General features: G+C 48.0%; 1 protein-coding gene and 1 long non-coding RNA gene across 6 annotated transcripts in view; both read left to right on the top strand.

Moving 5' to 3' along the window:
- The window catches only part of SPSB4 (splA/ryanodine receptor domain and SOCS box containing 4), an 82,928-nt gene that overhangs the window by 34,957 nt on the left and 23,119 nt on the right, over positions 1-24,852 (top strand). The gene's annotated exons all lie outside the window — the stretch shown is intronic.
- Positions 1-24,852, top strand: part of LOC140848518 (uncharacterized) — a 58,362-nt gene that overhangs the window by 21,970 nt on the left and 11,540 nt on the right. Inside the window, exon 2 of one of the 3 annotated variants that reach the window (XR_012129549.1) lies at positions 15,009-15,110. The exons of the other annotated variants lie outside the window; for them this stretch is intronic. This is a non-coding gene — a long non-coding RNA (uncharacterized lncRNA). The remainder of the gene's footprint in view (positions 1-15,008; positions 15,111-24,852) is intronic. 3 annotated transcript variants of the gene reach the window in all.

The raw sequence follows: 24,852 nt of genomic DNA, 5'->3' as shown, positions 1-24,852 counted from the left end.
GCCCTTCCCCCTCCCTCCCTGCACCTCTGCCCTGGCCCCGCTGTGCCCTCCTCCCATACTGCCTGGGCTGCTGCACTAGCCTATAAATCAAGCCTGTCCCTGGAGACCTCTGACCCAAACCAGACGGCCATACAGCGCCAGCACAAAGTAAGCTCAGCTTCCAACTATGCTCAACCCCCTCCCCTGCCTGACCCAGGGCCTTGGAGCTCCTTTAGGCAGCTGTCCTGTCAATCACTGCCAAATGGTGATCCAGGCCCTAGAAGCAGCTGGAGGCCATGACCTCTCAGAGACACACTCAGAGACTACCTTGGAAACATTCCACTAAGCTGTATAAAGATCTCTTGAAGGTTTACATTGTCTATTTTCTGTGCCACAGGCAGTAGCCTGGCCCAATAGCCCAAGCTGGTATTCTCTGTGCCACTGTCTACCCCTCCTTCTCCAGGACCTTCCCTGGCTGTGGGAGCTGCTGGATTTTCTATAGCATAGGATATCTGACCCCTCCAGGCACTCATTCATATATTATTCATTAATTCTGCATTTTCTGTGCTTCCTCTGCCTGAGCCCACCAGGAAGCTCAGACATTTCCCTTGCTACCAGAAGCTCCTGGAGACAGCTATGATATAGATAATTATAGGACAGGGTGATGGAGGCTATTGTGGAACGGGAGATCCATAGCACCTTGAGAACGCAAAAGGTGGATGCACTATCATCTTGGAATCCAGGACAGCTCCCAGGAGGAGCACTTGAGCTACATCTTGAGTGATGAGTTGCGTTTGCCAAACAGAGAGAAGGGAGTGTATTTCAGGCAGAGGAATAGCATGTGACAGGTAGGCACAGGTTGTGAAGCAGCTTGATAGAATCACGGGCTTGAAAATTGGGAAGCATGCTAGAAGTACACTTTGGGGAGTGAACAGGGGTTGGAAGTATATCAGTAGTTAGGTCTAGTTGTGTGCAACCCAAAATTGGCAATAATGCAGGCCTAAACAAGATTTCCCTGTCAGCTTAGAGAAACTGGAAGCAGGCAGTCCAAGGATGTTATGAGGCTCTGTGATGTGATCATTGCCCCAGGCTTCTTCCTGTTGCTCTACCTTCCTGGCTTGTGACTTCCATTCCAGAGGTACCTGGTGGTCCCAAATGGCTGCCAGAGTTCCAGCCTTTGCACTCACATTCCAGTAGTAGAATGGAAGAAGTGCTGCAGGAGTGCACATTGTCTCCCTTTAAAAAGATGTCTCAGAAATACCATAGTATGCTTCAGCTTACCACTCAATAGCTAAAATGTTGTCACATACCACTTTTAGCTGCAAGGAAGATGAGAAATGTAGTTCTGATCAATAGGTGCTGCCTAGAACACTGTTTTGCAGAGGTTCCTAAAGCCCCACCTTGCCTCTGTGGGAAAGAACACTGCTCAGTTAATGATGCCTCCCTTCATTGTGGGCATGGAGACAAGAGCATGCATCCCAGTTTTTGTCTTGTCGGTTTACTATCAGAAGGTCCACTCCCCAGGGATTCCCAAGGTGTTTGGTGCAGTTCCAGAAAACAGAGCCAGGCACATGGCCAGCCATTCTGCAAAGCCCCAGTGCTGGGCAGAAGTCTAGGTGGAGGGTTTCTTTTTTTTTCTTTTTTTTTTTTTGAGAGGGCATCTCTCATATTTATTGATCAAATGGTTGTTAACAACAATAAAATTCTGTATGGGGGGGTCAATGCTCAATGCACAATCATTAATTAGGCGGAGGGTTTCTTGGTGCTCTGCAGTCTTATTTTGTTTCTGATCTACAGCTTCCTTAAATCATCCATTGCTTCTCAGCAAGCCTGGAGTCTACAGGTCTGTGTGGTTAGAACACAGACTAGGAGGACAAAAAAATACAATGACACTAAGTAGCTACAGCCTTATTCCCCAGTGGAGGTTTTCTAAAATGTAATAATACAGAAAGAATTTGAGAAAAGTTTTTAGCCACTTTATTTATTTATTTATTTGTTCATTTGTTTGCTTATTTGCTTGTTTAATTCTTTAGGTATTATTAATGTGCAATTATATGAGCAACACTATGGTTTCTTGACTCCCCCCATTATCAAATCCCCCCCACATACCCCATTACAGTCACTGTCCATCAGTGTAGTAAGATGCTATAGAGTCACTGCTTGTCTTCTCTGTGTTGTAGTGCCTTCCCCATGCACCACCCTGCTACATTATATGCGCTAATCATAATGCCCCTCTTTCCCCCTTATCCCTGCATTCCCACCTATCCCTCTCTCTTTGGTAACTATTAGTCCATTCTTGGGTTCTGTGAGTCTGCTGCTGTTATGTTCCTTCAGTTTTTTCTTTGTTCTTATACTCCACAGATGAGTGAAATCATTTGATACTTGCCTTTTGCCACCTGGCTTATTTCACTGAGCATAATACCCTCTAGCCCCATCCATGTTGTTACAAATGGTAGGATTTGTTTTCTTCTTATGGCTGAATAATATTCCATTGTGTATATGTACCACATCTTCTTTATCCACTCATCTACTGATGGACCCTTAGGTTGCTTCCATTCTTGGTTATTGTAATAAATAGTGCAGCAATAAATATAGGGGTGATATGTCTTTTTCAAACTGGGCTCCTGCATTCTTAGGGTAAATTCCTAGGAGTGGAATTCCTGGGTCAAATGGTATTTCTATTTTGAGCTTTTTGAGGAACCTCCATACTGCTTTCCACAATGGTTGAACTAATTTACATTCCCACCAGCAGTGTAGGAGGGTTCCCCTTTCTCCGCAACCTCACCAACATTTATTGTTGTTTGTCTTTTGGATGGTGGCCATCCTAACTGGTGTGAGGTAATATCTCATTTTGGTTTTAATTTGCATTTCTCTGATGATTAGCGATATGGAGCATCTTTTCATGTGCCTGTTGGCCATCTGGATTTCTTCTGTGGAGAAGTGTCTGTTCAAATCTTCTGCCCAATTTTTAATTGGATTATTTGCTATTTGTTTGTTGAGGTGCATGAGCTCTTTATATATTTTGGATGTCAACCCTTTATTGGATCTGTCATTTATGAATATATTCACCCATACTGTCTGTCATATGTCTTTTTGTTCTATTGATGGTGTCCGTTGCTGTACAGAAGCTTTTCAGCTTGATGTAGTCCACTTGTTCATTTTTGCTTTTGTTTCCCTTGCCCTGGGAGATATGTTTATGTCGAAGAGATTTTTGCCTATGTTTTTTTCTAAGAGTTTTATGGTTTCATGACTTACATTCAGGTCTTTGATCCATTTTGAGTTTACTTTTGTGTATGGGGTTAGAGAATGATCCAGTTTCATTTTCTTGCATGTAGCTGTCCAGTTTTGCTAACACTAGCTGTTGAAGAGGCTGTCATTTCCCCATTGTATATCATGGCTTCTTTATCGTGTATTAATTGACCATATATGTTTGGTTTAATATCTGACTCTCTATTCTGTTCCACTGGTCTGTGGGTCTGTTCTTGTGACAGTACCAAATTGTCTTGGTTACTGTGGCTTTGTGGTAGAGCTTGAAGTTGCGGAGCGATATCCCCCCTTCTCTATTCTTTCTTCTCAGAATTGCTTTGGCTATTCGGGGTCTTTTATGGTTCCATCTGAATTTTAGAACTATTTGTTCCAGTTCATTGAAGAATGCTGTTGGTATTTTGATAGGGATTGCATTGAATCTGTAGATTGCTTTAGGCTGGATGGCCATTTTGACAATATTAGTTCTTCCTACCCAAGAGCACGGGATGAGTTTCCATTTGTTAGTATCCTCTTTAATTTTTCTTAAGAGTGTCTTGTAGTTTTCAGGGCATAGGTCTTTCACTTCCTTGGTTAGGTTTCTTCCTAGGTATTTTATTCTTTCTGATGTGATTGTGAATGGAATTGTTTTCCTGATTTCTCCTTCTGCTAGTTCATTGTTAGTGTATAGGAATGCAACAGATTTCTGTGTATTAATTTTGTATCCTGCAACTTTGGTGAATCCAAATATTAGTTCTAGTAGTTTTGGAGTGGATTCTTTAGGGTTTTTTACATACAGTATCGTGTCATCTGCAAATAGTGACAGTTTGACTTCTTCCTTACCAATCTGGATGCCGTTTATTTCTTTGTTTTGTCTGATTGCCATGTTTAGCCACTTTATTTTTACAACTGGAAATAGATTGGCTCCTCATTTAATTTCATACCTGTTCTGTGTCAGAGCCCCAGTTTCCTTAGCTGCAAAGTGGGTCTAATACAACTGCCTTAAGGGGTTGTTGGAAGGATCACATGAAATGAGAGGGCAAAGCAGGGCAGAGACGCCAACGATGGCAGTTAGAAGCACAGGCTCTGGTCTCAAACTCCCTGGGTTCCAATCCTGGCTCTGCTGCTGGTTGTCTTGTGGCCTTGCATATGTTAGCTAACTTCTCTGTGCCTTGGTTTCTCTATCTGAAATGGGGATGATAGTAATACCTCATAGGTCTTTTATGAGGCCTGTATGTGTGATAATACACATGATGAGCTTAGGACCCAGCTCGTGGTGTGTGCATGTAAGAGCTCATGGCCTAGCAGAGCTCTGTCTTTGGGACTGGGCAGGCCTGGGCTATGATTGTGGGTATATTACTCCCCTGAGTCCGTGTACTCATTTGACTAAAACAAGGACAATAGAACCTGTCTTTCAGAGTGACTATTAGTGATAGAATAGCTGTAAAGTGATACAAAGGACAGACAGAATGAGTCACACTATGATGAAAATATACTATATATGTTATGTATAAATAAACAAATACATATACATATATATTATAATTCTGATACTGTGGCCCAGGCTTTGGTATCAGATCCTGTACCTCATATAAGTAACTGTAGGTAGGTTGTTATTAACATTCCTCCTGGGGCAGCAAAGGCCTAGGGACTTGCCCAGGGTCACACAGCTGGTGAGAAACAAGGCTGAGATTTGACTTCCTGGTGAACTGCCTCAGAGTCGGTACTGTCCTGCTTGGGAATGTTGGCCCTGAAGAGGAGCAGGCACTGGTTTAAGAGGGAAGGGGCTGGGGAGGGGGAAGGCCCAGAGCCTCGGCGGCCATGGTCCCCGAGGTGATGCACACCCAGGGGGCCAGGGCTCCCCAGCCCTCGTAGGCGGGCTAGCAGGCGGGATCCAGACTGTTGCTCTGAGGACAAGTTTTCACACCCTATGTCAATGGAGTGGCAGGCAGTGTGGACAGCAACATGGCTGTGGTAGGGTGACAGGTGTGGGGGTCCATGGGGCTGGGGTGAGGCAGGCCTGGAGCTCTCAGCTGCCTTCAGACCTCAGTTGGATGCAGTAGGAGCCACAGGAGGGGCTGGTGGCTCATGATGAGAGCCAGGTGTGCAGAGAATCCACAGTCAGTGGAGGGGTGGGAGGCACAGTGCCGTTTATGTAGACAAGATTGGAGAAGAGGATGAACGGGGGTAGGCCACGCAGGGAGGTAACCTGGTTGGAGGGACCCTGCAGAGGGGGAGAAGCTCAGGATGTGTTGGCAGAGCCCATCTTTGGGTCCCAACAATGTCAGGCACTCTGGCAGCTGCTTAATATTTTGGTCCAGTTGGAGCCTCAAATATTCTGAGAAATGAGTATGATGTACCCATTTTCCAGATGAGGAAGCAGAGGCTCAATAGGTGAGCAGCTTGCCTGAGGTCATGCAGCCAGGGAGCAGCAGAGCCGGCCTGGGCCCAGAGCTCTGCCCTCCCACCTTGCCTGCCAAGGCGGACGTGGGTAGGGGCAGAGGCAGAGTGGGAGGAGAATGTGAGAGGGTCCAGCCACCTGCTTGAGGAGCTCCTGCTTTGCCTGTGACCACAGTGGGGGCTGTGAGACACTTCTGTGTTTACAACCTTAAAGAACAGACTTTTCTTTAGGAAGCAAAAGTTTGGTTGTGCTCAGTGAGCAGGAAGATGGAAGTGACCTGGAGCAGAGATTTCAAGTCCCACTGGCTGTTTAGGCAGCGTCGTGTTTAATAGCTTGGGACCACAGCATCAGATTGATAAATCCCATCTACGACATGGGGCGGGGATCCCTGCTCTCTGAGCTCCATCTGGACCTGAAACTCCTTCCCAAGCCTATCTCAGAAATGGAGCCAGTGCTGCCCACCCCCTCCCCCAGGACAGTAGAGGCTCTTAGCACCAGCCTGAAGGGAAGGTATTGCCAGTGTTACATGAGGACACACAAAAGGGCACAGTCATACACATGGCGTCGGTCTGCACTATAAGAAACGTCAGAAGGCGATGCTCCACTCCAGATGCACTCCTGAAGGCTCCTTCTAGGTGGCAGGCAAAGAGGTGGACTTCCTGCTTCTCGTGCTTAATGTGCTTTCCAGATCAATTCATACAAAAGATTATAGAAAGTGGTCTCCATCCATCCCCATTTCCTAGCCCATTCTGGGGTGCCCGCACCTCATCCTGTCAGCCCACCAGGTTGCAGAGCCTCAGTGGTGGATGGTCCCAGGCCCTATTGTTCAGGCACTGTGGTGGCACCAAGCCACTCTGCTGTTTCCTAAGCTGTAGGCAGCCACTCAGCCTGATGCAGGCCCAGTCTGGACCTACCACTAGGGCTACCCCTTAACCACTGGGGGTACAGGGCTTCATGGATAAACACCTGTGTTCCCCGGCTTCCAGTGGGACAAATCTGAGGTGTATTCTACAGAATTCCTCAGAGGGTCCCAAGCAAATGAGCCAGTTGTGTCAACTCATTAATGCCCCTTTCTTGTCTTCCTCTCTTCCGTATTTTACTCTCCCTTCTCCTTCATTTTTATTTCCTGAGCACACATCCTCCCAGAACTCCCTGCTCCCAGATTCCTATCTCTGGGTAGCCCCAGTTAAGACAGGCCCACTCTGACCAAATCCGGGTGGAGCTTCTCAGACATGTTCTGGCATATACAAGCACTTACATACACATATCTAAATACTGATATGTGCACTTGCTGTTTCTCAAAGCACAATGCGACCACGCTAGACTTTACCATTCTGCAACTTGCCTCCTTGGTAACTGAATGGAACACTGCGGGGGGGGGGGGGGTGTCGGGTACCGGTGGGTGCACCCAGGAGCCTTGATCCTGCTTGTGAGGGCATCCCTATCCCCATGCACTCATTTCTCAGGGCAAACCAATCTCCACAAGAGGTTACCGGTTCTCCAGGAAGGGGGCAGGATGTGAAGAATCCTCACCCTCATCCAGCAGTCAGTATTCACTGTCCAAACACCAGCAGAGCCTTCTCCACCTCCCTCAGCTGACCAGACCTAGGCTGGGCTTTACAGCTGCAAAGATGGGCTGACATCTTTGTCCAGCAGAAGTAGAACAGTTCAGTAGGAGCCCCAGCTCCCCACAGACCTCAGAAAGGGAACAAGAGACACAGAGGGGACACAGATATCTAATAAAGGAGGCTCTGCACAGGAAGGGACAAACCTGGGTGTTTGCCAAGTGGCATAGAGACTGAAGGAGCAAGGCTGGCCAAGGGGCCGGCTTAAGCGAAGCTGTGGAGGTAAGAAAGGGGGTGTGAGGGAGGGGGGACAGTGAGAAGATATGTTTCTAATGACAGCTTATCATTTTCCTCCACTGCAGTGAATTCTTTTAGCACAGACTTTCACAAGCAAACCTGTGTTTGCTAACAGCCTGAGGGTCAGGAATGATGGGCACATTTGGACAGAAGCCCTTACCTCATTCTTTGGGGAATTTGTCAAAAGTCAGTTATTTCTGAAAAACCAATTTTCAGGGATTTCACAGAAATCTCTCCAGAGTTTTTGTGTGTTGACAACTCTGCCACTAATGGACTGGGTGACCTTGGGAAAGTCACGACAGAGCCTGATTTGGAATGGCTCTTTTTCCTTTTTTGAAAGCAGCTGTTCAAATCTGAGTATATCCAGTTGCAAGATGGATGGGGACATTCACAAACACCTGTCTTGGGTGATGCTGGCCACTCCCCATCTTTTCTGCTCCCGCCTCCCTTCCAGACTGCTTATAAATTACAGGAAATCTTAAGCAGAGCAGTCCCCCACCCCTATCACCCCGCTTTCCCTGCCTACCAAATTAGGGTTAGCTCAGAATTTAAACCCCAATTCTGCCACCATGTGGCAAGTCACTTTTAAAAAATTCCTTCATTCTGCACATATTAATTGAGCACCTACTATGTGTCAAGCACTATTCCATGCACTAGGGATACAAATGGCAGGGACAAAACAGACAAAAATCCCTGTCCTCATGAAGCTTTTATTTTAGTAGATGGAGATAGACAATCAGTCCACCAATGAATAGTAAAATGTTAGCTAATGATAAGTACTGTAGAGAAGAGTTAAATGGGGAAGGGGCTAGAGTGTGTGGAAAGAAGCCTTGTTGAGAAAGTGACATTTGAGCAAAGAACTTGAAAGAGGAGAGGAATGAACCATGTGGGTCTATCTGGGAAGGGCTGTTCAGGCAGAAATAATAGCAAGTGCAAAGGCCCTGAGGCCCATGTGCCGTGAAGGGAGAAGAAGTAGGGTATGAGGCCAGAGAGGAACAAGGCATGGAATAGGCAGACCAAGTATGGCATTTGGCTTTCTCTCTGAATGAGATGGGGAGTCACAACAGATATTTGAGAAGAGGAGCAATGTGATTTGCCTTAGGTTTTAGTGGGATTACTTTAACTGCAGTCTTGAGAATAGGTTATAGGGTGACCAGGGTAGAAGCACCAAGGCCATTTAGGAGGCTATTTCAGTACAAGTGAGAGATGCTGATGGCCTGATCAGGAAGGCAGCAGCAGAGGTGATGAGAAGTAGTTGAATTCTCAATATATCTTGAAAGTGGGGCCAGCAGGATTTGCTGTAGGCAGGGAGAAAAAGAGAAGTCAAGGAGTCAAGAATGATCCTCGGGTTTTGAACCAACTCAGCTGTGAAGAAGGAGGGGCCATGATGCAAGACGGGGAGGTTGTGGGAATGACTTTCAGGAGCTTGACTTTGAACATGTGAGGGTTGAGGTACCCTTCAGGCATCTAAGAGGAAGTGCTGTCTAGGACTGGAGGGAAGAGGCCCAGCACAGAGATGATTTTTATAGCCATGAGACAGTGTGAAATTCCCTGGGAAATGAGGGTAGCTGCTGAAGACAAGAGGCTGCAGGACCAAGCCCTTGGGCCCTGTAATGCTTAGAAAAAAGCCTCAGTTTCTCCTTCTATAAAATGGGGATAATCCATAATTACCCCATAAAGGCTATTGTGAGAGATTAGGTGGGACACTGCTTGTATTCTGCATGTATTAAGCATTTAATAGTAAAGAGCACAGAGTAAGAGTACCATAAACTTGAGTTATTAGTGATAGAAATTATTGTCTCAACAAGCATAATGCTTCTTACTTACAAATGCTTTTCTACTTTTAAATCAACTGTATATTATTTTTGATCACCAAAAATGCCCTACAGTAGATAAATGAAGAAGATGTGGAGATATATATATGTAATGCAATCTTGCTCAGCCATAAACAAGAATGAAATCTTGCCATTTGTGACAATATGGATGGACCCAGAGGGTATCACGCTAAGTGAAGGAAGTTAGACAAAGATGAATACCATGACTTCTTTTATATGTGTAATCTAAAAAACCAACCAAACAAACAAAACAGAAATAGAGTTGTAAATACGGAGAACAAACTTGAGGTTGCCATAGGGGAAGGGGCAGAGGGATGGGCAAAGTAGGTGAAGGGGATAAAGAGGCACAAACTTCCAGTTATAAAATAAGTGAGTCACAGGATGAAGAGTATGGCCCAGGGAATATGGTCAATAATATTGTCATAACTTTGTATATGAGGACAGATGGTAACTGCTCTCATTGGGGTATTTCATAATACACTTTAAAAAGGGTATTTCTACCCTTTTTAAAATTCAGTGGAATTCTGTCGAATCACTATGTTGTACACCTTAAACTAAAATAATGTATGTCAATTATGCTTCAATAGAAGAAGACAATCAGGAAAAAAAGTGTCCTGAGCAATAAGACCATACATAATTATCCCCATGTAGCAAGTGAGAAACCTGGGGCGCAGAGAGGTTAAGGGAGGCATGTGGCTCATGTTAGTGACAGAATTCAGGGCTCCTGCAGGGACCCCAGTTTCCTGCTCCCCTCATCTTCCCGCCACGGTCTGTTATGCTGACAGAGGGCGTAACCAAGTAGCGCAGGTGCTGCTTGCCAGTGAGGATGTGGATGTCAGCTTTGCTCGGAACAAGCCCGATGGCAGTGACCACCGCGGGTGGTACCGGGGCCTGGGTTCAGGGTGAATGGCCGGGGGACAAAGGCTGAAACCTACAGAGATGGCAACAGGGCAGACGACTTCCTTTGTTGCTCAGCTTCCTTTTTTAAAGCAGATGAGGAGGCAGAGGGTAGAGCTCCTTCACTCGCTAGCTCTATTCAGCAAAACCTGCTTTAACCGGAGCCAGAGTAGCCCCAGGTACCACCTCTCTGGGCAGCGTATCGCCGGACACAGCAGCAAACGCTCTGGAAGAAGCTGCGAACCCAGTGTCAGCAGCACCGGGATGGCGAGAGGGAGGGCCTGGGTGGTCTCTGAGTTAAGCTAAGCTTGGGTTCAAATCCCAGCTTCCCTTATGCCACCAGCCAGGACACCTGGCCCAAGTTGTGTCACCTCTTTAACCTTCTGCTTTCACTTCTGCAAGGTTGGCGGAGGGGGTAGACCTTGGTTCTCAGCATTGTTTATGGACTAGAGATGACACACATAGAGCAAGGGGCACAACAAAGGCCTGGATAAGTAGCAGGCAATGATGATATTATTATTAGCATTATCAGCAAAGAAATGGAAAACTTCCAGGGCGATGTCAGCCTACGTTCAATCAAAGCCCCTCAGTAACATCATCCACCATTCTTGACCATCGACAGAGTTGGTTGAGAAGTATTGACTAGAACCTAATACAGTTAAGGTCTTCGTCATTTTTTCCCTAAAGATAGAATTAACCAATAGCTATTTTCTTCTGAAGTGAAATAGTCTACCAGAAACAAGAAGGTGCCACAATTTCTAATCTACCATCAAGTTTTTTCACAAATGATTCTTTCCTTTTTTGGCAAGTTCCCTGAACTATGTTTGTTTATTTAGTTAGTTAGTTATACCCTTTTTAAGATTCAGTGGCCTTCGTCACATCACAGCCATAGCTCCGTGGCCCCTGTGCACCAGGAGTGAAGCTGAGGCCGTGACGCAGCCGTGCTCCCCCAGAGCACTGCAGGGCAGTGGGCCCGGCTCAGGGGGCCCCCGGCTTTGCTGGGGTACTCTCCCAGGGCTCAGTCTACTGCTCTGGGGTCCACAGCATCTCCAGGGGCCTCCCAGGCTTGCTGCATCAGAGTGGCCCCCAGCCCTCAGCACCCTGGGACAGGGAGAGCAGGGAGGGAAGCCGAGGCTGGGTGAGCGGCCTGGGCCCAGTCTCGAGACAAGGAGAGAGGAGGCAATGCCTCCCTCCTCTGGAAAGGAGCCCTCCTGTGTGCCAGTGTATACCTAGCACCTCATTGTCTCCTCCTTCTTCCTCACTCCACTGCAGGGAGGGATGCTCTTTCCACTTTAAGAGGCTCAGAGAGATAAAGCAAAGTGCCCAAGATCACACAGCTGCCTGAGGGCCAGTCCGCTGCATGGGCGCTGGCTCTCGCTCCTGTGCCTCTCTCCCTCGGCCCTGCTCAGAGGGCACTGTGGGCTGCACGGTGGCCGCCAACCTCGAGTGCAAGCTGCGGGGATGAGCTCTGGGCAGGGGTTGGTGGGGCTGAGCCTACCTGCCTGAAGGTGAAAGGTGCCGGGGCCCCCACTCAGGGAGAGAGGTGGGGAGGGGGCAGAAGGTCGGGCAGCCCTGCTGATGTTGGAACATTGTCGAGGCCATGCCGGGAGATGAAGCTGATCCCTTTCATAATAGATTCTGTAGGGAGAGATCAAGGCTTCTTAGAACTTAAACCTATTGCCAGCTGGGCATAATGACAACAACAATAATAAAATATGTAGTAAGGCCATATATTGTGGTAGGCACTTTTACTATTGTAAATCTTCCTAGCAAATCTGCCGAGTAGACATTACTTTCTTTTCTACTTTGGCGATGAGGTAATTAGGGCTCAGAGAGATCACTTAACTTGCCCAAGGTCACCCAGTTCATAAGTGGCAGATCTGGGGTCTGGCTCCTTGCATAAACATGCTCATTCTGCTAGAGTAACTGAGGTGTAATTTAATCCATCAGAATGTTCCATCTTAGGTGACAGGAGGAGGCCCAGAGAGGCTTACCTGGGCTGGAGGCCCCAGTGGGTTCATCACAGCTGGGGATACTTCGGGAACTGCAGAGCCACCCTGCCACCATGTACTGCTAGGGAAAGGTGTGCAGGCTGCCAGGGCTGGGCTGTGCTCTCCCCCATCCCTCCTCCCACATGCACATTTGTCACACACATTTATATTTTCATAAGCAGCTCAATCTCTGCAAGCGGCTCAAACTGAAGAGCCCTGTGCCCATCCTTCAGCCATTTGGAGCCTAAGCCGTATTTGCTGAACTCGAGCCAAACAGCCCCCTCCCTAATACCACATAAGCCTCCTGTGTGACCTTGGGCACGTCACTGCCATGTGCTGGGTTTCAGTTTCCTCTCTAGGAAGTGGGGGCTCACACGTCGCCCCAGCAAGGGCACAGGCTTTGGTGTAGCATCTATAGGAAAGCCATCCCTGTGCCTGGCACACAGTGGATGTTTCACAGTGCCCCTGGGCCTGTGTCCCTTTAGTTAGTGGTAGGTAGCTGGGCATGCTCACTCAATTTCTAGAGCAGTATTTGTGGCAGCCTTTCTGCCTACAGCCAGTTGGAATACAGCGGTCACCCCCTGTGGCCAATGCTGCTTGCATCCACCTTCTTCTCCTCCTTGGACCCTTGGCAGCCCTGCCCTCCTGCCAGAGCCCTCCCGACTGGGCACCGTCCACCCCTCCTGCCTCCACCCTGGTGCTCAGCAGAGTGCATCCTCGGGAACCTGGCAAATGAATGAACTTGATGAATTGTCAAAGTCATGCTCCAGCTCTGTGCAGATCTGTGCTGGCTACCACGGGGCACCCCAGGAGCCACCCTGTCCACCCTTACCAGGTGAATGTGGTGGGACAGGGTGGCTCCTGGTCCCTGCACTCACCTTGGAAGGAGCCAGACTGGACACCCTTCTGTGCCCTGAGCTCAGCGAAGGACAAGTGGAGCGGGGAAGGCCCCTTGGAGGAGGCAGGAAGGGAACATGGGCTGGGCCTTGGGTTTGCTTCTGGCCTTGTTTTTTTTTTTCACTGTTCAACTTATCCTTTATTGTGGCACATTGAAATTGATTCCAGTTTTTTCACAATTATAAATAATGCTTCAGTGAACATTCCTTGATTAATCTTTTTTTTTTTTTTGAGAGGGCATCTCTCATATTTATTGATCAAATGGTTGTTAACAACAATAAAATTCAGTATAGGGGGGACAATGCTCAATGCACAATCATTAATCCATCTCAAGCCTAATTCTCGTCAGTCTCCAATCTTCTGAAGCATAACGAACAAGTTCTTACATGGTGAACGAATTCTTACATAGTGAATAAATTCTTACATGGTGAACAGTACAAGGGCAGTCATCACAGAAACTTTCGGTTTTGATCACGCATTATGACCTATAAACAATCAGGTCAAATATGAATATTTGTTTGATTTTTGTACTTGATTTATATGTTGATCCCACATTTCTCCCTTTATTATTATTATTATTTTTATTTTTAATAAAATGCTGAAGTGGTAGGTAGATGCAAGATAAAGGTAGAAAACATAGTTTAGTGCTGTAAGAGGGCAAATGTAGATGATCAGATGATCACGTGTGTGCCTATTGACTAAGTATTAATCCAAGCTAGACAAGGGCAGCAAAACATCCATGGGTGCGGAAGATTTCTCTCAAAGCAGGGGGGGTGAGGTTCTGAGCCTCACCTCTGTTGATCCCCAAATTCTCACCTGATGGCCCCCCTGCGACTGTGCCTGTCTTAGGTTGTTCCTCCCTTGAGGAATCTTACCCGTCTCTGGCTAACCAGTCATCTTCCGGGGCCATACAGGGAGATGTAAAGTTGGTAAGTGAGAGAGAATTCTGGTCTTGTTTTTAAACCAACCTTAGGAATCTCGTAAGAAAAGGCGTTCGTGTGGAGACCATATTATTGCTCCCTGAGGAGGAACTGAGACTCTGGTCAAGCTCCCATCACCCTCAGGGGCCTGAGCAGACTGGCACGAAGCCTCCAAGTCAGTGCCCAGCTTCCCCTTGCCGTGGGAGCTGACTGTGCCACCAGCTGCCCTCAGCAGCAGCCCTCAGGATCTGTCTGGAGGTCTGTGCATAAGCACCCCAGCTCCCTAGCTTTTTAGGTGGGGTCACTCTGAGTGTGTCTTCTGGTCTCCTGGGGCTAATGCCTCACTTGCTCAACGTGGTTTCTGACTGAGCAACACGCACTTCCTAGTGTCACCTCCCTGCCCTCCTGCTTACGATTCCCTTGTCTCCAATGCTACGTGTTTTCTCTCTGACTGCACTTTTCATCTCAGGGAACATGGGGGATTTAGACGTGCCTCATGGGCCGCCAGGGAAGCATCTGATGAGAAAAGATGTTGAATAAAAAGTCTTGACTCTCTCACAGTGTATTCTGCTCCCAAACAGGGTGGCACCAGTCTGTTCTTATTTGAAGAATGCTCATGGCCCCTCTCTTGGGCCTGCTTCAAGTTAATGGAGGGAAAGGGAGGCTGAGGCAGGCATGGGGCCGGGTGCCACAGAAATGTGCCCGTGGCAGGTGTGACTGATGCCGCAGCCCCTGCAGCATCCCTGGAGGATTGCTCTGCTGCCGGGACTGTGGAGGGCATGTTCAGGACGGGATTTCCGGGCTACTCTGAGGCGGAAAATTTGAGGCTGTAAGCTCCTCAACAGCTGTGTCCTCTGTATTGTTTGGGCCACTGCCTGGAGCACCATGGCTACGGGATGAATACAAATTCATAATGGAAGAGGCTGCCCTGGGGCTCAGAACAGACTCATTCATTCCTCACTCCCCCACCTGCTCCCTTCCAGGCTCCCCGGAGACTTTGCTGGGACTTGGTGTTGTCAAAACTCATATAAATCCTAATGTCATCTGGCTCTGTCATCTGCAAAGTCCCAGACATGAGGAGGAAGGTGGGAGTTTTCACTTTTCTCCATCAGTGAGGGGTGGATGGGAGGGCCCCTGTCCACACCAACTCCCCAGGAAGCCGCTGGGACCTGGATCGCAGGGATGGCTAGCAATCCCCTGTGCCAGTCCCCCTGGAACAGTTAGTTGATCTGCCCCAGTGCTTTCTGCTTCGGCAGCCAGGCCAGGGGCTGAGCTGGGTGAAGCTGGCACTGTGGGCAGAGAGACCTGCCCGAGGTGAGGGAGGGGCAGGGAGCAGCTGTGCCATTATTGGAGCTCTTGGGTCCAAACTGGTGGGCAACCATAAGACCCTGTGAGCAAGTCCGGGCTGGGGGTCTGGGTCTGGATTTGGGAAGCCATGAGAACACAGAGTGGGTAGGAATGACACCCAAGACAGAGTAGACACCCAGGGCACCTTCTGCCTCAGCCAGATCCTCTTACGTGTCTCCCCCGGAAGGTGAGGCAAACCTGGGATGTGATGACCATGCAGGGCCACAGGAGGAGGGAGCTCAACAGGGTCACAAGATAGCAAGTGAGTTTAGTGACCAAAGGAGGTAGATGGATAGTATGGTAGACAGTCAGGGCCTCTCCAAAACAGATTATAGTGGGACCTCACCTCCTTTCATCTGGACCTCATACTTCTTTTGATGCCGTCTCTGTTAGTCTTAGCTAACTGAGCAGCCAGCTAATGTTGTCCCCTCTCCGGGAGACAGAGACTCGTTCCCAGGATCTGCTGCCAGGCCAGCTCTCCCTGTCCTGCCAGCTGGATTTGCTTCTGAGGCCTGGAGGCAGGGCCTCATAGGAAGCCCTGACGGGTCCTTCTCACTGTACCCTGACGACTTCCCTGGAGTGTGGAAAGCATTTGAGTTTCTAATTCCATACTCTGTGTCGTCTATCTTTTCCAGCTCATGCTTCTTACATATTTGGTAACATTGTAACAAACAAGTTGAAATGTACAGCATATTGCATTAAATATAATGAAGGTGTAACTGTGAGTTGAGTTGTGTTGAGCTGCACTTTGACTACTTGAAATAATGCTCTTTTATTGGGAGGGGGCATAAATATTTAATTAAATGTATTAATTTTAGTTTTACAACTTTCTTTCAGTCATTTTTGAGCCAATAAATTCACCCCAAGTTTCAGACATTTTTTTAAGGCTCTTGAAAAATTTGTAGTCCAGAGCCTTGTGCCTAGAGTGCTCCATGGCGGAAAGAGACCCATCACCTCCCCTCCCCACTGGTCAGCTGCATCAGCACCCTGACTGACCTTCCCGTCTGGGGGTCCCACGTCCTCAGCCTGGTGTCTTTGGTACGTGGCTTCCAGAGTCATCACCCTGAAGTGCCATTTCTTCTTGTTGCATCTTTTCTTGAGAGTCCATGCTGGAGCCGAAATCAGGCCAGGCCACTCAGCCTGCACGGGGGCTCTCCAGCACCAGTGCCTGGCCCCCATGTGACCCAGCACCCCTCTGCCTTGATACTGCCATGCCTGAGGTCAGGCCGGGGCCTCCGCTGGCCCTCGGAGCCGCCACGTTGATCCCTCCCTCTCTGCCACTGTCCCCACTCTTACCCAGCTCAGGAATGGGAAGAGCTTTAATAAGGCCATTCCAGGCCCATGACAAAGGCTGTCAAACAAGAGGCTGTTTCTGAGGTTGTCCCTGTTTCTTTCCAAGGACTCAGATTTCCCATAGTCTTGATCCTTCCTAGGGAATATCTCCTGAGGCCTCCACTTTGACTTTCTGCTTCTTTCCCATGGACGAGAGCAACTGGCCTCCCCTCTGTTAAATGAAGAGGGGTGGGCTCGGGGATCTGCAGACAGCTGTACTTGGGAGGGAGGACCAGATGGGGAGCTGGGTGTGGCTGGAGCCACAGGACAGAGGCCAGTAAGCCTCCAATTGGGTGGCAGGGTGGATATGCAATAGTTAAATACAATAATTTAAAGTAACTCAATAATTGAAATAATTTTAAAATTAAAAAGTAATCATTTATTAATAAATAATAGTCACTTTTCAGTGAGTATCCACTACATTTGAGACTCTATTCTGAGCACTTTACACACATCACCTTATTTAAGCCTCACAATACTCACATGAAACAAAAATAGGCTCAGAGCAGGTATCACAGGCAGGGATAACAGCCTAGGACTCTCCGCTGATCAAATCCATGCCCCGTCTTCTCCACTAGATCACTTACCAAGCAGCAGGTATTGGCTGATTGTTGCAAAAATGATGCAGTTTCATTGATCTATCTGTCAAAACCTTCACCAATACCAAGTGGTTTCAAATACTGTAATGCTATGATTAAAAATCTTCTTTAATAGCTAATAGGACTGCTCCCACCTCATTACTCTTTATTTTAGCATTTTCCTGTTTCTCCTTTTGTTTACTTTTGCACACAAACCTTATTGAACATTTTGGTAAGATTCCTCAAAATCCTGTTGGGATTTTAATTGAGACCTATTGCATTTATGGATTATTTTAGGGGACAGTTGATGTCTGAGGTATCGAGTACTCCAGTCCCTGCATAAAATATCTTTCCATTTATTCAAGTTTTCTGTTCTGTCCTTTAGTACAATTTAGATTTTTAGTCTTACAAGTCTTATATATTTCTTGTTGCATTTATCCCTAGGTACTTTATCTTTTTTGTTGTTATTGTGAAAGGAATCCTGTCTTCCATTGTATTTCCTAACTTATTATATGTTTAGAAGGAAGCTGTTGATTTTTGATTACAAGTAATTTTCTGCTTCACTGAATTCTTACTTCTCTAGTAGTTTCTCTTTTGATTCTCACGGGTGTTACAGTTGTACAAGCATATCATAGGCAGGTGATGACAGTTTTGCCTTCTTTCTAATTGGCTAGTGCTTTCAGAATAGTGATAAGTGGTGGTGGCATTGATGGGATCATATAATTTCTAATAAAGAAATAATATGTCACCATTTGGTTAAACCACAATCTAATTAACCATACTCTACTTTATACAGTGAGGTTGTTTCTGATTTTTCCCTTTTATAAATAACACTGCAGTGAATGCTTTTGATTATATATGCTGTCCTTTTTATTTATATCAACATGGTAGATTGTTAGGAGGAAAACTAATAGGTCAAGGAACATAGACAGTTTTTGAGGTGGCTAATACTGAAAGCCAACTGGTTTTCCAGAAAACGTTTCTCTAATAAATTAAGCTAACATATATATTTTCAAGCTTCAGGCATTGGTTAGTGGCTTTCAGTATCTCAAGATCGGGGCTGCCATTTCCTTAGAGGGGATTTATATTAAGTGAGCTTGGTTGTGAGTCTTATCAGGAAGGCATTTCACTGTGAACTCTGGTTTAGTTAAGAACAAGAGATTGTAGCATCAGACTAGGCTTGTGCTGAGGCCGAGAGACTGTGACAAAGTGCACAGCCATCAGGCACGGGACGGTATTGACTGGTCTTGTCCAGATCCAGGAAGCCACGGGTCTGTGGCGGTGGATGTCAGCTATGCAGTGGACATCAGCTATGCAGTGGATATCAGCCATGCGGTGTCTGTGTGCTCTCCTCCTCCAGCCCCTGGCTCTGCTTTCCTGGGCCACTGTTTGCACATAGGGCTCGCTCTTTCCCTCGTGGCTCTCCAGAGGTGTTTTTGGGGATCTTGTTAACCCAGCTACTCTGTAGTCAGATGCTGGGGTGCACCTCATTTTTTCCTGTAGTCCATGTCTTCCTTTGCAAAACATAGAGAGAATGTTAGGGGTTGAATTGTGTTAGGACTTCATATGTTGAAGTCCTAACCCCCAACACCTGAGAATATGACCTTGTTTGCAAATAAGATGCAATCAAATAAAATAAGTTAAGACGAGGTCAGTAGAGGCCCTAATCTAACGTGGCTGGTATCCTTATACAAAGGGGACATTTGGACACAGAGACATAGACACTGGGAGAATGCCACAACACAAAGGCAACGATCAGGATGTGTCTACAAGCCAAGATGGCCAGCAAACTACCAGAAGCTCGTGGAGAGGTGTGGAACAGATTCTCTCTCACAGCATCTAGAACCAACCCTGCCAACACCTTGACCTTGGACTTCCAGCCTCCCTAATTGGGAAACAATACATTTCTGTTACTTAAGCTATGCATTTCTAGCACCTAGCAAGTGGTACACAGGGTAAAGGGCTCATCTGCTCAACCAAAGTGAGGCATAGGCCTCCACAAGCTCAGATTGACTCATCCAGATGGCTCGAGCAGGTAAGGCCAAGCATGCAGAAGGACATGAGGGGAGCAGACCCTGGGCGGCCCTGCATATGGGCCCAGAGCCTAGAGAGAGAAGGCGAGGTGCCCCCTTAACCAGTGGGTAGCACTTTGGGGAATGCTTGTTGCAGAAACCAAACAAGAAGTCCTGTGAGTGGTCAGAGTCCCCCTTTACAGGGCCTAGACCAAGGACCTGCTCCTCTGTGGTGGAGATTTACAGTGGGCATGCAGGGAATGTCACCACCAGGAGGCAGAGGACTGATTTCTCATGAGACCTGCAGCTCCACAAGTGCAGGACAGGTGTGAGTTGTCAGACGTGAATAGCACTGGCTCTAAAACATTCAGACCTTGCAAGGTTGGCAGTGGAGGAGGTCCCTGTGACGAAGGGTGAGTGACCTTAGAACACAACTGCTGTCCTCTTGGAGACTGCCACAGCCCCCAGCAGGCTGACTCTGTGTGCTATGGGGACCCGTCTGAGTGGTCTGAGGGCCCACCTCTCCCCGTTCTCACCACTGTAGACACCGAGGCTGGGGGGCTGGAGAAGACCTGACTGAAGGCTTGGGGAACGCAGCTGGCAGGCCGGGAGGCTGGAAACCTTGTTTCTATGGCAGTACTTCATCTCCAGCTTGGAGGATAGCTACCCCAGGCCCCTGCCCAGAACCTCACTCCGCAGCTGGGACAGACTTCAGAATCCAGCTGCCAGGGTTAAGGCACAGCTCTCCCACAGCTACATCTGTAACCTTGGCCGAGTCAGTCAGCCTCTGAATCTCCATCATCTCATCTGTAAAACAGAGATAACTCCCACCTGTCAAAGTCCTCTTGAGGATTAAATGGATAAAAACTGCCCGGCATGGTGCTGGCACATAGAAGTGATCACTGCAGGTAGCTTTTATTATTACCTGCATAATATTCCCCAAACGATGGACACCTATGTTCTCTCCCCCTCATGAATATTCTCCCTTTCCTTACGTACAAAACACAGCACACTAAATATGAGAAGTACCAATGATGCATGCTTATCTTAAATGAATCATAACATGTTCTGCACTATTCATTTCCACTCACTAGCCCTTGCTCACCAGAGACTTTTTAGGATTTCCTGACAGCATTTTAAAGGGATGCTTGTTGTTTAAATTCACTGAGCTTTGTTGCAGGCAGTGCTCCCACTCTAGGCCTTTTTCTCTGTGAAAGCTTCTCCAGCAGCACATTCAGAGCCTTCCCAGTGGTGCAGTGGAGGGGCTTATGGTTCCATACAAATTATCTGAAATTCTAATAGTTTATTTGCAGATACTTTCATGATTCATTTGTTCTTTCATCAAATACAGGGATGGCTTAGATAAGAATGCTTAATACAGGCAGAAAGAGCAAGAAATCAGTTATGAGAGGACTTGGGGACTGGGGACAGTTCTGCATGGCTAGAGTCAGAGTGGAGGATGTAGGGATTGATTAATTGAGTAAACATGCACTGACTGTGTGCCCTATGCCAAGTCCTGTGCTAGGTGCTGGAAATAAGACAGTGCACAAGGTGACCACCCTGAGGAACTTACTACTCAGCGTGGAGACATGTCATGACCAATTCCAGAAATTTTCTTGTTGTTACTGTGGGCTGGGTGGCAGACAGGGGAAGTAGAGGGTGCTGGGAGAGTGCGTGAGGGGTGTCTGGTCTTACATGTCAGAGAAGGCCAATCTAGGGGACCAGTAAGCCTAGAGGAGGAGTTAACTAACAAAGTGTCTGTTGTGGAGCAGGAGTGCAGGAGAAGGTATCCCAGACAGAACGAGCAGCATGTGCAAAGGCCCTGGCGGGAGGAGGAACCTGGTATAATTTAGGAACTGAGACAGCCGGTGGCACACATGGAGCATGGCAGGAAACAAGGCTGGGGAGGCAGGCAGGATCTCTGTAAAGGAAGCAAGCAGGAAGTAAAGCTCTGTATGTATAAGAATTTTGGGTGTGGGCAAGATTACAAATTTATTAACAGTGCCCAAGTGATGCATTTGAGATGCCTCGGGATCCAAGTGGCTGCCCAAGGAGAGCATCTCTAGAGAGGAGAACACTGCTTGGCAGGACTCATCAAGCCTCAAGGCAGCCAGGCTACCCCACCTATGCACGAGGCCACACCTGCCTCTGCCTCCCACCTGGGCTCCTAGGCCCTTGCTTCCCCGGTCCCTGGATCCTGACTACCTGTGTAGCTACCACGCCCAGCCAGGTCTTGGTCCAGCCCCTCTACTCCCAGGCCTTAAAAGAGGATTTACTGCAGCCCAAACCAGCTGTGGTCACTTATGAGAAGTGAAATGGCTCCTAAGTGGCCATGCCTGCCCTCTGTGCTGTGTAGTTGTTTGACATCTCTTTTTTCCCAAGAATCAGACATCAGACACAGGGGCCATTTGCTGCAAGGCTTTAGAAATTCCCACCCCTCCCAAAGGTGCATCCTCTGGAGACAGCAGCCGCCAGCAGCCCCGAGCCCCGGACACTCTGGGCCAGTGATGAGGCTGGGCCGGCTCTGCTTGCAGGCCCAGCATGCCCTTTCAAGCCACAGTTAATTCTAAAGCAAGTGCTGTTAACAGTGCTCTGGGGTGAGCCACCTCCTGGTCAAAAGTTGCCTGAAGCAAGTCAGCTGGGTCTTATTACTGAGCCACTGTGGGTCAGACACAGTGTGGACACAGTGGAGCCAACTCATCTCCCCAGGGACACATCAACGAGGGAATAGCACACTCGTTTGGCACCCTTGGCTCTACACAGCCCCAACCCTGAGAATGGACGGAAAGACTCAGTAGGACCTTGAAAGGAACCTGATTTCTGTTTTGAAGTTTAGAAAATATCTCAGACACTTTTTGCTGCTCATCTACACTCTACTTACCTTTCCACCGGCTTGGTTATCTCCCTTCACCAAATAGAAACAGCAAATGAGAGGGTGGGCTTAGTGAGGCCAGGGCACTGACACCAGCGACAGCCCCTCAGCACGGACCCCCAACCTACGCACAACAGCAACAGAAGCAAGAGCTCTCACCACACTGCTGTTTGACAAAGGATAACACAGCCCCCACCTCAGTTGCTGAGCAGAACAAAAGTCACACGACCAAAAGTGGCATTTTCCTTTCTAATTCTGAATTCTGACAATCGGATTTTAGTTTGGTTAGTATGACTAGTTTAAAATGAGGGTGTAATATCATTTCACAAAAAAAAATCAAATTTATAAAAAAAAAAAGATGAGGGCATTTTTGAAAAATTCCCATCCAAAGAACTCAAACTGAAAGTAGGTTGGTATTTAAAAGGATAATTTATCAGAAGAATTCACCGATGTTGAAAAAGCTCTTTCCGTAAGTTTCAAATAAATGAAGTGTCAGTGAAATAAATATTCCCAGCATTAAATAATAAAGGCACCCCAAGAAGGGAGTGATTAATCATCTAATGAGGGGCACATGCAATGAATGCTGTCAGCTCGCGGAAAGGAATGGTCCCTGTGGGTGTGGAGTTGTGGAGGGACTGGGCTGGGAGGAGGCCCTTGTGCAGGGCTGGGAAGGGATAGGAACAGACTCAGTGGCGAGGGCAGAGCGGTGATCCAGGCAGGGGGCATGGCAGAGGCAAAGACAGGGGGGTTGGAAAGCACTTGAGTTCGCCTGAGGGAAGTCTGTGGATGGATTCCTTGAGGGGAGCCTGCTGGGGCCAGACTGCGACCCGGACGCACTGCAGACAGTCCACAGAAGCTTCTTTGAGGGCCTCCTGGCCTTGCCCTTGATGATCCCCTCTGCAGGGCCAATGGCTGGGGTTGTTTTTGGCAGCTCAGGGTCGGGAGGTGTGTGGGAGGAGATGGCCCGGTGGGGCTGAGAGGCCTGCACACAGGTGGCTGGTGGCCGGCGGGCAGTGGTGCCTGCCGACCTCGCTGCCCAGATCTGGGTAGGGCTGCCCATCACAAGGGAGCCTTTGTGGCCCGGGTTTACAAAACCAGCCAAATATTTTCCCTGTCACTTTATGAGGTGCTAGCTCTGCCCGTTCAAGCTGGGAAAAATAAAGCGTCATATAATTTGCTCCGTTAGAGTTGAGGAGGTTTGAAGTTAAGAGAATTCCGTGCCCCTGGGAAAGGCCTGTCAGCCCAAAAGGGAGGGGTGTTCCCAGGACCCAGCCTTGGAGGTGATGTGGGCACCATCCAAGCCAGCTGCAAAGTTTGCAGACGGAGAGAATGAGGCTCTCAGCCTGGAAAGTCAGCGTGGGAGACAGGCTCCTCAGATGAGGGGACCCAGTTCCCTGAGAATCTTCTGTAGCATCATGCTTTCAGGAACCCTTGAGCCCACTGTTCATAGCTGAGGCCAGGGAGCTCACAGGGAAGGGTGAATGGGAATTCTCCTACAGAACGTCCCCACAGGCAGAGGGGATGCTAAAAGGGTTTCAGAGCCGAGGTGCATGTTGGGGCGGGGATGCTGCACACTGAGGTTGAAAGCATCAGCCTTCTCCGGGGAGATGGTGGGCAGCCACGGGCACACTCATTTCTAGCCTCCCCTGAGTTCTCCCACATCGCCTACAAAGCCCCCTTTCTTACTGCCCACGGCCTATAATCTCATTGGTAGACCTGCTTCCCTTTTGCCTCTAGTAATAAGTGAGTAATAATTTATCCGGCACTTGCTATACTATGCAAAACACTTTACTGGGTACTGCATTCCATCAACTGAGGATCTGTTGAACTCTTACTGTCCGAATGCAACATGAAATTCTCCTGTATAGAGAAGCAGTGAACCCACTGGTACCGAGGGATAGTTGAGCTCATAGACAAGGGACTTGCCAAAGACATATAGCTAATGCATTGCATTTCAAAGCCAGACCAGTCTGATTTCAAAGCCTGGCTTCTCTCCACTCCCTCATTGGCTGAGTTAGAAAGAAGAGACAGCATATGTATGCAACCCCGATTATAATTCTTTGGTTTGGCTTCAAATTTATATTCAAATTAATCATAGTTTTGTATGCTCATTCTCTTCTGAGATGAACAAAGATGCATTTTCTTAAAAGCAAATCCATGATGGCCGCTTACCTCAAAGCCACATTGCATGTGGTAACTCCACATTGCCACCTGGGGGTAGAGCTTTTGGATAGCAAGGGGTTGATTTACCTAGACAACAGGTTTGGGCTGATAAAAGGGACTCCGTGTCCCAGGGGCCCTGATCTGTAAAATGCCCGAGTCTGTGCAGCCTCCTAGCCATCAGGGCACCGAGGCAGCCACCCTCAGCTCTCTAGACAGCAGATCCTTGGTTGTGCAGCACATGCATGGACTGGCATCCCTGAGGTCCCTTCTAACTTGGACATTACCTCTCTGTTGCCTCTTTTATGTTGCATTGAACTTGAGGAAAAAATGCTCAGGTGGATTTTGAGGCACCAGTGGGTGAAGTAGTGCTGGGCAAGGAGTCCTTTTGGGAGACCTCAGGCCACTCCATGTAGGTAGCACCTCTCCCTTCAGGTGTGTGTGGGGCCCACCGTGGGTTGCTTGCCTCTTGGGGTTCTTTAACTCTAGGCCTCTTAGGTCAGTCCTAACCCCCTGCCTTTCCTCA

Source organism: Manis javanica, chromosome 3, assembly GCF_040802235.1.
Source record: "Manis javanica isolate MJ-LG chromosome 3, MJ_LKY, whole genome shotgun sequence".
NCBI classification, from domain to species: domain Eukaryota; kingdom Metazoa; phylum Chordata; class Mammalia; order Pholidota; family Manidae; genus Manis; species Manis javanica.
Note: the sequence above shows the minus strand (reverse complement) of the source record. Positions and strands in the feature narration are given on the sequence as shown.